A 16,225-nucleotide genomic window follows, 5' to 3' on the forward strand; every position below is an offset into this window, starting at 1 on the left:
ACGACTACACTCGTACACCATCCCGATGACTGCGAATACTCAGAAACTCTACTGCTCAGCTGGAGCGGCGGGGTCCTCTCCTAAAGCGGACTCGGATCCAGAACTGACGTGGTTAAGTGAGACCTTCGGGTTAAAGGTAACACGGCGACGCTGCCTCGAGGGCTCTCCCTCAGGGGCAGGGGTAGGGTGAAGCATCGGGGCTGCAGGAGTAGTGAGAAGTGAAACCCACTCAGCCGGGGTGCTGAGAGGGCTCACGGCCGCGGCGCCCGAGCTACTTGGAGGAGTAACTGGTGAAACAGGGGAACTAGAACTGGCTGGGATATAAGGAGTAAATCCCAGGGAGGATGGAGTAGTGGTAGATCTAGTAGCGACTAGAGCAAAGGCTAAAGCAGTATGGGCATGAGTCAGATCTCAAGCCAGCTCGTGGATCATAAGATTGCTTGCGGTGATATAGCGAGCAAGATGATTAGCAATACTATCTGACTCCGGACCAATGATAGGGAAGCGAACACGACCATTGTCATGCAGAGAAGGATAGTAGTAGAAACCTGGGTGGCTCTGTATTCGGACCTCGTTGTAACGAAGCTCGACAAGGACCTCGAATGCAGCAAACTAGACAACCTGTGAAGCGGTAGAAGTGTAACCGCTCCGAGAGGTACGAGTTTAAGTGCTAGAGTCGGAACTGGTGAGCAAAGTGACCATTGCGTGATACTCATACACTGAGTCAGCTAGAGGCTCCCGGTACACACGATAGATTGGATCGTTGCTGAGGGGGTACAGCCGGCGCCACACGTTATGAAGGAGATGCGGCAACCTGAACGGCATCAGCTGAAACTGGCACGGATACGGCACTGGAGCCATCTACACTCACAACCATTAGTGGGTTAGCATAAAAATAAAACAAGTGTATGTAATGCAACAACCAGCTACCAAAGTTACTAGCACTCAACTTAAACTCGTATCTACCATCCAGTTAACACATCTTAGTCTAGCGTGGCCTATAGTCAGCGTTGCTCTCATACCAAGTGTTGTGGCTCCCCGGCTCAGAGCAACCGGTTTACCATGCATTGCCAGCCCAGAGACCATGTCTTCGGCAACACACAACATCTTGGTACAGAAAACAACCGCTTTATTGATGCTAGCAGATCAATGTTTATATTACAACAGATAGCAAGGCCAAGCGACACACACGGTGTGGCTAAAAAATATGTACATTATTTAGTGAACATAAAGGCCTCGATCATAACAACTACATGGCAGCGGAACAACGTCGTAGCGAAACTCCATAGCACAGGGACACCGATGTGGACACGATCTAGACTCGGACAGCACTCCTTTCCAACAATGCTTTCCTGAAATCTGGCATGACACGCTAGGTCAGTACATTGAATGTACTTGCAAGCTCACAATAGACATAAACATAATGACAAACAATATCATGATAATTAATCAATCATTAATAGTGCGAGAAAAATCCTTTTTTCCAACGGTGATGGCTTCTTGGATCACAACCGTACCATCCTCACAATCTTAACTATGAATATCTCGTGATCTTTCTGGCGATGACAACCATGACCCAAATTTTGTCTAAAACGATGATCCCTCCAGCGATCACAACCACGACCCAAGTTTGATCTAAAACGATGATCCTTCCAGTGATCACAACCACGACCAGCACTTGGTCTTGTCCATCCTGATGGCCTTCCTGCCATCATCAACAGTGCAGAGTTCATAACTTAGTGTGCCAGATTTATTAAATGTTGACCCATGGTGTGACCTACTTTAGAGCGTGTCCGTAACCATGGACTCGGCTATCGATAGATTAACCCATGGCCTTGCACTCCCATTCGGGTGGACCAACGGTGTTTCGACAAAATCCCTCAATTGCCATGACACTCTACCGGCCACTCCGATTCACTCACCTCTGGGCTAGTCCTGGGTGGCCCCGTGTCTACCAAAGACACATGACCACCGTCGTGGCCAACACATAAACTATCCCAAAAGGGGACACGGTACCAAAAATCTCAACAACGGACACACAAGGTTATGTCTGCTTACCGAGCCAGGGTACCGCACGCCCATAACCTTCCCTCGTTGGAGGCACCGGCCAGAGGCATGACAACAGACCGAATAAAGGCCTTCCCATAAAGGCAAATGTGGTTGCACTGGGAAAAACTCGATTCAGTGGCACCATGACCCGGTCAACGATATATTCAAGTTGAGTTATTATCAGGTTCAACTTAAAGTGAAAATAACCAGTGTCATAATATGCCATGAAATGCACCACTAACATATGCATCACATATCAACTGAAATGACTGAGTCAACTATCTCCACACCAAGCAAAAAAATCAACAACTCATGATACTTCTCTGGTTAGGATCAAACCTTACTTTAACCAAAATCTTTTCTAGCAAGTTTATCATTTTCTCAAGCAAGAAAATAACTCCATATAATTACTCATATCCATAACTATATTACTCTACCATAGCAAACTTTAATTTTAGTTTCTCTACCAACTTAGTTATCTTTAAACTTTCTATAAATCAAGCATATTAACTTAACCAAGCAACTACAGAATATAAATATCATAATAGTTATCTAAATGCATGGCTTAAATCATTCATTCAAGTAGGAAAATCAGAAATATTGTAATGGCATCATGAAAATGTTGTTGTGGCTGGCCTTGGTGTAGATGAGGTTCACCAGCCTCCTGGTGATCCTCAAGACAAGCCTCACCCTGTGAAAACAATTATAAACACAAAAAGAAAACATCAAGAACCCTTCTGAAATTCACCAGAAAATCTAGACATCAGGGAAAAATCCCAATTTTTGTGAGTTGATTTCTTTACAAAGAACACAATGCAAAAAGAATCAATTCATTTGGACTTATGGTTAAAGAGTTTTGGCTATTTGAAGCTCTCTATAAAAATATGATATTTGAATTAAATAGAAATAGACTAGGGGTGACGTCGAAGGCGTAAGGCCTCGGGGCGCCACCAATCATGCCGCTTCGCGCGCGTACTGAGTGGCTGACTAGCGGGTCCCGCTAGTCAGGTAGGGGGAGAGGGGGAAACAAACAGAGGACGGCACGGCTTTGCCGGAGAAAACACCGACGACGAGGGCTTATTGGACAAAATGAGAGGGGGGAATCGAGAGAGGAGACGGAGGCGCACCTGCCCGTACCCGTAGAGAAGCTACGGGTGGTCGGACAGCGTCGGAACCATCCTCTCTAGCGGAGACAGGAAGCAGAGCTCGCCGGAGACGACGACGACGGCAAGCAGTGGCGACTCCAGGGGCTCCAACCGGACGGAACGGCACCACCGCAGAGTGGTGGAGGCCCTAGAAGGGTTGCCCAGGCCTGGGAGGGGCCGGAGCTACGGAGACGACCCGAAGGGATCGCCGGCGAGCTCGAGCTCGGGGACAGCGGCTCGCGGACTGCCCGGCCGGGCTACGGTTCTTTACGAGGCTGTGGATTGTGTGGCAGTGGAGGATGGTGCTCGAGGAGGCTGGGGAGGGCTCCATTTATAGGCGAGCATCGAGTGTGATCGGGCTCCGCCGGTGACACCTGGACACGGCCCCGGTGACGAGCAGCGTCAGAGAGAGAGGGAGAAGGCAACACAGCTCACGCGGAGACTGTGGGCGAACGGGGACGAGCACATGATCGAGAGGAAGGCGACGAGCACAGTGCAAAGCGCACTGTTGTGTTGGTCGGACCGTGCCCGTGCTCGCTGCGGTGAGCTCCGGCGTCAGCGAGTGCCAGGGGAGACTTAATGGAGCTAGGACGAAGATTGTGGCGAGGTTTGGCACGCTTAGGCAGGCGGGGAAGTGAGCACGCGCGAAACAGAGCTCTCGGCGACACTCAGAGCGCGTCGACACGCAGGTTGGCATTGTGTACACGCGTGGTCACCGCGTGAACTTTGCCCTCAGGCTGACCTAAGTCCAAAACTCATGTCTGGCTTGTTGTTCGTGGTAGTTTTGAAGATTACCATGATTTGGTTTGGATCCAGACGGAGTGGAAAATATTTCACAAGCCTAGTAAGTTTCTGATCAGTAACTTTGAGAGGTTAATGAGGTCAAACGGCTAAGAGTTGGGAGCCGAGCTTTGGAGGTTAGCAATCATCTACTAAGGTGATGATGCACAAGAAATATCAGCCACATTGGAGCATGTAAAAGGGTAGTTGCTGTAGAAACCACCATTTCTGTCCAGAACAGAAAATATTTTCTGTAGCAAAAATATTCCAAAAAGTGATGAAATATTTTTGCATAGGAAGGTGTCCTAGGGTTCAAATAATATTTGTGAATTTTCTCAGATTTTTGTGGGCAAGAAAAATTGGGATTTCTTTGGAGCACATTGAGCTAGCTAGGGTTTAAGAGAGGAAAATGAATATTTTTCATTTAAGAAAAATATTCCAATAATTGTTTTCAGATGAACCAGAGTGGGAATGATGGTTAGAGAGGGAAATGGGACACTTGGGTGAAATCCAAGGGGTACCCAAGTGTTTAAGTCCATATGAAAACATTCCAAACTCCAAATTTCAAATTCAAAGCAACTAAAAACCAGGCAAAGAAAAGAGGGCAAAAAGCAGGCTGTCACATGAAACCACCTCAAAGTTATTCTTTCCGATCAGTCCATTGGGCTATTCATATAATTGTCACAAACAACCCTAGAGTTCGTAGTAAAATAACACCTTAAGACACAAATCAACCAAAACCCTAATGTCACCTAGATACTCCAATGTCACCTCAAGTATCCGCGGGTATGATTATACAATATGCATCACACAATCTTAGATTCATCTATTCAACCAACACAAAGAACTTCAAAGAGTTCCCTAAAGTTTCTACCGGAGAGTCAAGAGGAAAAAGTGTGCCAACCCCTATGCATAGATTCCCAAGGTCATGGAACCCGCAATTTGATCATCAAAATATACATCAAGTGAATCAATAGAATACCCATTGTCACCATAGGTATCCCACGGAAGACATACATCAAGTGTTCTCAAATCCTTAAAGACTCAATCCGATAAGATAACTTCAAAGGAAAACTCAATTCATCACAAGAAGATAGAGGGGGAGAAACATCATAGGATCCAACTATAGCAGAAAAGCTCGCGGTACATCAAGATCGTGCCAAAACAAGAACATGAGAGAGAGAGAGAGATCAAACACAAAGCTACTGGTACATACCCTCTACCCCGAGGGTGAACTACTCCCTCCTCGTCATGGAGAGCGCCGAGATGATGAAGATGGCCACTGGTGATGGATTTCCCCTTCGGCAGTGTGCCAGAACAAGGTCCCGATTGGTTTTTGGTGGCTACAGAGGCTTGCGGCGGCGGAACTCCCAATCTAGGTTATTTTCTAGAGGTTTGGGGATTTATAGTAGAGGTTGGCGTCGAGAACAAGTCAGGGGGCCCCATGGGGAGTCCACGAGGCACAGGGGCGCGCCCTAGGGGGTGGGCGCGCCCTCCACCCTCGTGGGTCCCACGGGACTCCCCTCTGGTAACTCTTCGTTCCAGTATTTTTTATATTTTCGAGAAAAAATCTCCACTGATTTTCAACGCATTCCAAGAACTTTTATTTCCGCACAAAAACAACACCACGGTAGTTCTGCTGAAAACATCGTCAGTCCTGGTTAGTTCTAACCAAATCATACCAAAATCATGTAAAAATATTATAAACATGGCATGAATATATCAAAAATTATAGATACGTTGGAGACATATCAATATCTTTTGCTAACCCTTACATATGGTTTAGGCACGGAATATATAGGTAGGTGGATGAAGGGGATGAAGTGGAGGCCCAACAGCAGCTCACAACCGTCCATCTTGATGGGCCCGTGTGCACGGGGTAAGTTGGGCCCGTGCACATGGGCGTCCAGTGGGCACGATACAAGCCCGTGCGCATGGGGTGCTACAACGCCAGGTCTCTGGGTAGCCCGTGTGCACCGGTTCTTCGAGGCCTATGGGAACGAGGTCGCCTGGGAAGTGCAGAGTTGATCTTCATGCACTCCTTCTTCCTTGTGGCCTTGGGGTCCTTCTCCTTGCCCTCCGAGAAGATCCCTAGCTGCTTGGTGGCGGTCACCCTCATACCTAATGATGCAGAATGTTCCATGGTGAGGTAGCAACCAAGTCCAACGGATATTCATGTAAATCTCGAAGAGGAGCGGGTTCACCTTAAGTCCAGTAGGTCCACTTGGGGCTTGAGGTGCAATGAGTGTGTACATGGAGATGACCATAGGATGATGCGCATTGTCCCCTCCCCCTTAGGAAATGTCCGGCCTCGGATCGTAAATTGTATCACCATGTACATGGTAGGCATGGATGAACTTGTGGTCGAATGGAGTGTATGTGATGGCGCAATCCAAGTACTTCAAGATGTCGGTGGGATGGTATACATCCAAAACGGGCAAACACAAGGGACACCTGGAAATACAATGATTACCGCGCACAATGTGTCCATTAAGGAAGTATGAGTCCGTTGGAAAAGATTGTGCATGGCAAGACACATGATTCTTATCCAAAAGATGTAGAATGATATGTAATGCATTCATGGGAGAAAATTAATTCGTCATGCATACAATGGTATGGTGCTTGTCATGGTGCACAAAACTATAAATTCTACCATTGTGCAAAATGATGTTAGAATGGGACGGTCTATCAAAAGCATGAACATGGTAATTGGTTCTTAATGTGACTATGTGATCATGCAATTGATGATGGGAAATGTCATCATTATATATGAACATGCCATCAAGAAAGATCACAACAAGTTTGCTAAGGAAATGCACAAGCTCATATATCAAGGATGACACAGAAATACAAGATGCAACAAGGTAATCATAATGTGAGACAATCCATGCATAAGATGCAAATTTGTTATGGGTGGTGTTGTACCATAGCTCAATGTTGTGGCACTCCTCGACTTGAAAGTCCATGGGGTCCATCTCCAATGTCGGTCCTCCATCCAATATGTGTACCATGTAGACAATAAGAAGGAAACAACAATGAAAGAACAACCTATCCAATGCGCGTATGTGAGGATGGCTCAAAGGGAGGGAGGTCACCTTTAGGAGTTTCTCAAGGATGTTGAAGTTGCACATCTTGTATGCCTTCACATAACCAATATGTCTCGTGATGGTACTGCCTTGTGAATCCCTCAAAATGAAAGAACATGACAAACACTCGGAAAAACCAATGAGGTTAGTGCAAATGCGACACCTATCATTCATGTGGTGAAGTACCCAACAAGTGTTTTCATCATTCTTATCATAAGAAAGTACACGTGTGTAGTTCAACTCAATGCAATGAGCAAGAATATATCGTGGGTGAGCAAGAATACTAGGGGTAGTCAATGCTATCAACCCAATGCAATGAGCAAGAATATATCGTGGGTGATGCAACAAAACAAGCAATCATAGTGATCAAGTCATATAAGCTAGTAGTGCGAAGATGCAACATACTAGGGGTAGTCATGGTCAACAAGTCACGTGTGAAAATAGTGGCCATGAATAATGCACATGACATATCACAAACATGAAAGAAAGATATGAGCAATATATCATCATTGTAGTGGCAAGAGGTCCTATGTAAATAGCAATGGAACATCATGACTCTCCCAACACAAGAAGCAACAATAGCATAAAGCATGTATATAACATGGCAATAGCAACAAGTATCTCCACCAAGCATGCAAGTACACATAGAAGTAGTATAATGGTGAATCATGGGTAAACGCACCCAAGGGTCACAATTGCATGGCAAAATCATAGAAAGAGGTGTATCATGTAGAGTGACCAAGCTACGATGGGCATAAAGTAACAAGTGATATATATATATATATATATATATATATATATATATATATATATATATATATATATATATATATATCCCATAGCCGTGTGAGAGCCAAGTAAAAGGAATGCGCGTAGTACTTATGCAAAGGGAATGGTGGTAAGGATAATCCACGGGATCCCAACTCATGGTTGCACTCAAGTGCTCGTTTCATCAACTCATGGGATTGTGAAGTTGACGAGTGTCCATAAGTACCTACACAAAACAAAAGCAACGGGAAAATTGTGTGTGCGTGGTATATGTACACATCATCCATTATGATGCGCACGTGCAATTGTTGGTTAGCACAAAATATCCAATCACTGGTACGCATTGGTGCTATACACACGGTTTTTAACCCCTTTCCGTGACGACATTTGGAACCGGCATCAAGTGAGTGTGGGCGATAGGGTGGTCCTTCCCACATGACCCAGAAACCTTCGGGGACAGGCCCTCCTAACACACATGCCAGGGAAGAATGAGCTCGTGTGCGATTGGGCGAGGGAAAATGTTCCAGGGAAAATGTTTCTGTTCGTATGTACATCCCACACAGTCAATCCAGGGAAAACGTTTTCGTTCGTATGTACATCCCACACAGTTTATGTATTTTCTCGTGTGTGATAGGTGTAACTATCACACATGCTCTGCCTTCGTTAACCATTTTCTTTTATCAACTACATCACACACAATTTGATGAAGAAAACTGTGTGGCATTGGGATATCCATCACAAGTGCTTTTACTGCTAGAACTTTTTGCAAAGTTCCATGACACATTTAGCAAGTTTATTAGTTTGCAATTAATAATTGAAATATTAAACAAATTCACATTTCATATTGAACAGGTGTTTGCCAATTTCATATCAGGCACATAAATATATTTTAATATCACAGTACGATAGCTACCTGAAAATAGAACATTACATCATATAGCTAGTTCAACTTCATAAGAACAATATTAGAACAATATATTCATTTCCCTAATTGAGATCATGCATGCCCTTCTTATTCACCTCTGCTTTCAGTTCAGTAAGAACCTGTTTTGCACTGGTCAACTTGGAAAGTGCCTCCTCCTTCTCCAACACCATCTTAGCAAAGTCTCATTTAAAAAAAATCTGAGCTCATTCTCCACTTTCCTATTTTTATCCCATATCTTCAAATATTCTTCAGCATTGACAACACTTTCTCTATGGCTACCTCTGTTCTCTTCCTCATACATGCTCCAGAGCTTTGCTAGGTACATCTTCTAAGACTGTGGCCACTCTTGATCAACCCACTCCAAGTAAGAACATTTCCGTTCATCCTATAATATTTAAAACTAGATCAATAAAAATTGTAAGGGAAATGGGTTTATAGCAACATAGAGAATCACCAATACTTATTTTGAGCACTGAAGAGACAGGTTAATTATGACATATCTTCTCAAAAATATCAATGTGCAAATGATTTAATTGCTACTGAGACAACAACCAAATTCTGAAACATCAGAAGCTATAATTAACTACAACAATGCTACCAGTTCTTACTCATGTACTATAACTAACAAATTGAACATTTTATGAGGAAGGTAAATATAACTGCAACAGCATAGCGACAATGTTTGGATGACAGCAAATTGATACTAAAAGGTGTGTACATGTACAAAATTTGTAACATAGAACCAATAGAAATAAGGCTGTCCACTATGTATGCCAAAACCGGTGTAAAGACAACTGTTGCTACATCTTGCACCGGTGCCCTGCACTGGTGAGGCGATGCAGCGGAAAAAAATTAGGGACCCGGACTTTGGAGCACCTAGTTGCTCCGATGCCCAGTTCCTTCATGCCATAAAGATTTAGTATTTTACTGCTTGGTTGCTCAGATGTGTGGACCAAAGTTGGCTGCACAAACTGCTGAAGCGGTGCCAATTAATTTTCTAATGGCACCGCTGATGAGATGACAACATTTTTAGATACTAGGTACAAACTATGACATTGTCTTAGGTTGCATTTTGTTGAAGGTGTGGTATGAATGGGGTGGGACCGTGACAGTGTTTGAATCACATCTAACAAATAATTTGTAACAACAAAAGAGGTTCTAACCTTCTCGGCACATTCCAGAAACATCCTCCCACTATCCATAGATTCAAACGCAACTAGCTTCATGAATGGAGATTGATGGTGACAATGAGCAGACATATCTTCATCCACCCCGCTCCATTCATTGCAACTGATGGTCCTAGGGAGATACAAGAGGAGAAAATGACTCAAATTGACCACCGGATTAACATCCTTCATTCCACGTCATAGCCCGAGAGAGAGAAGATAGGGATAAGCGGGTGGTGAAGAGTCGTCCTCGTTGGAGGAACTGTTGGAGAGGTCATTGAAGAAGACCATGGCGATCCCGGCAGTAGGATGCGAGACGGAGAGAGAGGAAGCAAGCGAGGAAGCAGTTATAGCTTAGGAAGGAAGGAAGGAGGAAACAGGGGGAATGTGACTTGTGGTCGGGGAGAAAAGGGAGTGGGGAAGGGTGGGTAGATATTTTGGCGATAGGCCAACAATTTCAAAATGTGGAGGGTAACTTTGCGCGCCGTGCCGCCAGACACCATTCACTTTGAATGATTGTGTGCATCACAAATGATTCTTCTGCTTTACGCACATGGGATGAGTTTGATAATTCAAATTTTGGTGGAAATTTCCAGTGGTACATCATTGCATAATTTAACATCGCTTGCTAATTTGGGCACACAAAAGAGGGTACAACACATAGACCACACTTACTGAATCGAACAATTTTAGTAATTAAACAAAGCCAGTTGATCAAAACATTGCTCTAACAATAGACCAGCATTAAAAACAAAGCCTAAGTATGCATAATTTTAACAAATCTGTTGCCGCGCCAGTCTATGCATCGCTGGTGTGAGATGAAACGTCGATGACTTGTCCTGACGAAATGTCGTTGTTGGTGGACTCTGCGTCCCGCTTGCTGAAGTCGACTATGTCCTTGTCCTCATCCTCGACCCCGCCCTCAAGGTTGTAGTACTCATAGTAGTGGCTGCACCAGAGCTCGCGTTGGTACTCCACCGCCGATTCCTCGACGGACAGACTCTTCTCTACCACGACCTCGGCCACGTGCAACTCCTCCTCCTAGTGCTCCTCGATCTCCGTCGCCTCCTGCATCTCCAGCTCCCACTCAGAAATCTCATGAGGAAGCAGGTTCTCCATGGGCACTGCCGCCTTTTCAGACATGGGTTGCATGCTGGATTCCGAGGTGCGATCGAATATCTTGGTGTGTGCGTCCTTGAGCGCTCTCTGCGTTTGCAGCCGCCGTCACAACAGCAGCTGCAACCTTCTCGGCTGCTGGAGCTGCCCTATCGGCTGTCGCAGATGCCCTCTCTGTGGATGCGGCCACACTTAGCGTGGATGCGGTGACACTCTCGGTGTATGCGGCAACGCTCTCGGCGCAGGCGGCGACGCTCGGGGAGGACGCGACCATCGTACGGGCCTTCACGAAGCGTTTCCACAGCGTCATCTTTGCAAGAAAGTGGTGCGGGAATGGGTATCAGGATTCTTGGATTCTGGGGTTGCTGGCACTGGAGTAGACGAGCTAGCGAAACTTGAGGAGGAAGACTTAAATAGACCCAGAAATTTTCATCACAAACCGTTCCTACCAAAAAATTGTCTGTGATGTTGTGGATATTTTTTATTAGCTGTGAAAGACGATTTTGGAGTAAAGTGGCAACGTATGGTGTTTTAAATGTAGAAGAAAATTTGTAGTACTAATACAACTGTAATGTCAAATTTTCGAAAATTTCACGATTCATTTGACCTTTTAAGATATTTAAGTGATTTTCTAGCCATTTAATGACCGTAATTCAAATTTGAACTACATGTACATGCAACAGCTAACCATAACGGTTTGAAATATCATATTTGTGTACTTGTGTGCGAGTTAATTCCATGTGCAGTAAATTATAAGGAATTTTCAAACATATTGGTCCCACGGCATGGACACATGCATCGAGTGCCATGGCATTTTCATTCCAAAAAATTAAAAAATGATAAGAAAAACATGAAACCTTGCTTTATGTAATGCCATGCCACTAAGATTACGTGGTAAAAAAATGGCCTATTTGACTAAAGATTGGACACACACCCCTCACAAACCGGAGCAACTCACTAGAAGGCTCGTGGTTCCGTGAGGGAACAATGCATGTTTGATGACGAATGGGAGATAGCTTCCTCTTATGACCTTCAAATTTTTCTATGTTTAACGTGCACTACTACAACTGTCATGTGAAAATTTGGAAAATTCTAGGGGTCATTTGACCTTTTAAAGACATTTAAGTGATTTTCTAGCCATTTAATGACAGTAGTTATAATTTGAGCTACATCTACATGCAACGGCTAACCATAATGGTTTGAAAAATCATATTTGTGTACTTGTGTGTGAGTTAATTCCACGTGCAGTAAATTAGAAGGAATTTTCAAACATAGTGGTCTCACGACATGGACACATGCATGGAGTGCCATGGAATTTTAAATCCAAAAAATTAAAAACTGATTAGAAAAACATGAAACCTTGCTTGATGTAATGTCATGCCACCAAGATGATGTGGTAAAAAAATTGGCATGTTTCACGAAGGTTTGGACACACACCCCTCACAAACCGGAGCAACTCACTAGAAGGATCATGGTTCCGAGAGGGAACAATGCATGTTTGATGAGGAACGGGAGATAGTTTCCTCTTACGTCCTTTAAATATTTTCTACGTTTAACGTGAACTACTACAACTATCATGTGAAAATTCTAGGGGTTATTTGACCTTTTAAAGGCATTTAACTGATTTTCTAACAATCTAATGATCATAATTCAAATTTGAACTACATGTACATGCAATGGCTAACCATAACGGTTTGAAAAATCATATTTTTGTGTACTTGTGTGTGAGTTAGAAAAACACCAGACGATGTAAATGTCTGGTGTTCAAAAAAGAAAATGGAAAGATCTGGCAAGACTGTCGGCCCCCACACGATTGGCACTTTATTTCGCGGCTCTAGGTTTGGTAGGTGAGTGGCGGGGGTTATTAATTAGACACAATTCTGTATTGGAAACCGTTAGCTATTAGGTTCACACACGTAAGTCACACTACAATACTTGTAAATTTCGGCGATCAGCTTGTGTGTTGTTCCATAGATCTAGATTACGGCCGCCAATAAATACTACCTTGCTCACGTCGTCCCACCCATTCTCATCTACATCCTCCCCTCGGTCGCTCTCTCTCTCTCTCTCAAATCTCTGCCATGGCGCCACCGGTCTGCCCATGCGCCGACGAGGAGTCGCCGCCCCCCGAGGACGCTCACTCGAAGAGCAGCGACGAGGACCCCTATGCGCCACCAGACGAGGTTCTGCCGGACCCCCCAACTTTGGATTGGTTTTGGGGCCAGTACAATCTTTTTCTGTGGAAGTCGCTGCCACCGGCTGAGAAAGCCAGGCAAGTGGCATTCAAGAAGGAGATGGAAGAGGAAGAAACCAGGTACCAGGCGGCCTGTGAAGCCCGTGATGCCGCCAGGAAAAAGGAGGTGGTGGAGCTTTGGGGGAGGGTGCATCGTTATGCGTAGGAGGTGTACGAAGACAGGTACTTCGTGAGGAAGGTGAAAGGCGCTAGGAGCCTCATTGCTGCACGGAGGTGGGCCGATAAGCTCCAGCGTGCCACCGACGAGGAGCTCCGGTGGGCGCTCAACGAAATGGCAAGATCGTTCACACTCGTCCTCCATCAAGAGACAGATCAGGACGTCAAGCGCTATGAGGCGAAGGAGGTGGAGTACTGCCTCCACGATGGGAACACGCTGCGCACCAGCAAGCTGCTGGCGAGGGGCTGCCGGAATATTGGCCCCAGGAGGGAGTATTAGATTTAGTACAATTCATTTCCAATTTTATGCATTGTACCTAGTAGTTAAGTATCATCATGTATATGTGATGATATTATATATATTCTGTGATGAACTAATGAACAATTAATATATATATATATATATATATATATATATATATATTATGAATTCCATGTTCTATCTGTTTCTGTATACTAATTTGAATCTAGCTGTTATCATTCACATATACAAAATGGAAAGCATATATACACACATTGAAACAGAACATATAAGAACGGAAAACAGAGTACACACATTGAAACAGCGCAATACTATGATTGCTATGAATACATAGCTATCCACATCAAAATGACTCAACAAAATAAAACGCGTCCGTGAGACCATGACCAGTAGCCCTTGATGTCTACTAGAACTACATCGATATTTCCCCAAAGAGGAAGGGTTGATGCAGCACAGCGACGGTAGGTATTTCCCTCAGTGATGAAACCAAGGTTATCGAACCAGTAGGAGAACCAAGAAACACTACGTAAAAAGAACCTGCACACAAATAACAAATACTCTCAACCCGACATGTTAAAGGGGTTGTCAATCCCTTTCGGGTAACGATGCCAAATATTGGCAAACGGACGTGATAAAAATATGATAGATGGGATAAATAGATCTCAAATAAAATAAATTACAGCAAGGTATTTTTTTATTTTTGGTTTAATAGATCTGAAAATAAAAGCAAAGGAAAATAAATCGCAAAGGCAAATATATTAATGAAGAGACTCGGGGGGCCTAGGTTTCGCTAGTGGCTTCTCTCGAGAAGAATAGAAAACGGTGGGTGAACAAATTACTGTTGGGCAATTGATAGAACTTCAAATAATCAAGACGATATCCATGCAATGATCATTATATAGGCATCACGTCCAAGATTAGTAGACTGACTCCTGCTTGTATCTACTACTATTACTCCACACATCGACCGCTATCCAACATGCATCTACTGTATTAACTTCATGGAGAAATGGATTAATGCAATAAGAACGATGACATGATGTAGACAAGATCTATTTATTTACAAATAGACCGCATCTTGTTATCCTTAATGGAAATGATACATACGTGTTGGTTCCCCTTCTATCACTAGAATGAGGCACCGTAAGATCGAACCCATCACAAATCACCTCTTCCCATTGCAAGATAAATACATCAAGTTGGTCAAACAGAACCCAAATATCGGAGAAGAAATACGAGGCTATAAGCAATCATGCATGTAAGAGATCAAAGAAGACTCAAATAACTTTCATGGATAAAAAGAGACAGATCTGGCCATAAACTCAAAGTTCATCGGATCCCAACAAACACACTGCAGAAGAATTACATCATATGGACATCCAAGAGACCATTGTATCGGGAATCAAATGAGAGAGAGGAAGCCATCTAGTTACTAACTACGGACCCGAAAGTATACAAAAGACTACTCATGCATCATCGGAGAGGCATCAATGGACAAGATGAACCCCTCCGTGATGGTGTCTAGATTGGATCTGGTGTTTCTGGAACTTGTGGCGGCTAGAATTGATTTTCGTCGACTCCCCTAGGGTTTCTGGAATATTGGGGTATTTATAGAGTAAAGAGGCGGTCTGGGGGACACCAAGGTGGGCACAACCCACCAGGGTGCGCCTGGGCCTCCAGGCGCGCCCTGGTGGGTTGTGCTCCCCTCGGAGCACCCCCAGGTGCTTCTCCGTCTCATTGGATGTCTTCTGGTCCCAAAAATCCACAAAAAGTTTTGCTGCGTTTGGACTCCGTTTGATATTGAGTACATGCGATGTAAAAAACATGTAGAAAACAGCAACTGGCACTTGGCACTATGTCAATAGGTTAGTACCAAAAAATCATATAAAATGATTATAAAACATGGAAGAATCATAATATAACAACATGGAACAATAAAAAGTTATAGATATGTTGGAGACGTATTAGCATCCCAAAGCTTAATTCCTGCTCGTCCTCAAGTAGGTAAATGATAAAAACATAATTTTTGATGTGGAATGTTTCGTAACATGTCATCTCTTTTTCTTTATAGCACGGACATTTGGAATTTTATATGATTCAAAGCCATAATCTAGTTTTGGCATGAGACTTCAATACTCAAGTATATCAACAAGCAACCATGTCTTTCAAAATATCAATGCTAAAATAAGTTATCCCAAACCCATCATGCTCAATCATTGATCCATTCGTGAAACACACTCGCATATTAGCTACACCCAATGCTCAAGCACGATCATAATACCCCCTAGTTGGTGCTCTATAAGAGAAGATGGAGACTCAAATTAAAAAATAAAAATTGCAGAAATTAAAAGAGAGGCCCTTCATGGAGGGAAGTAGGGATTTGTAGAGGTGCAGGAGCTCAAAGCGAAAATTGAGAGATAAATACATTTTGAGAGGCATACTTTTCCCACCAACGAAAATGACTTAGGGTTCCCCACAATTTCCATGCTAGATATATCATAGGCGGTTCCCAAACAGA

This window comes from Triticum dicoccoides, chromosome 4A, assembly GCF_002162155.2.
Source record: "Triticum dicoccoides isolate Atlit2015 ecotype Zavitan chromosome 4A, WEW_v2.0, whole genome shotgun sequence".
Lineage (NCBI taxonomy): Eukaryota > Viridiplantae > Streptophyta > Magnoliopsida > Poales > Poaceae > Triticum > Triticum dicoccoides.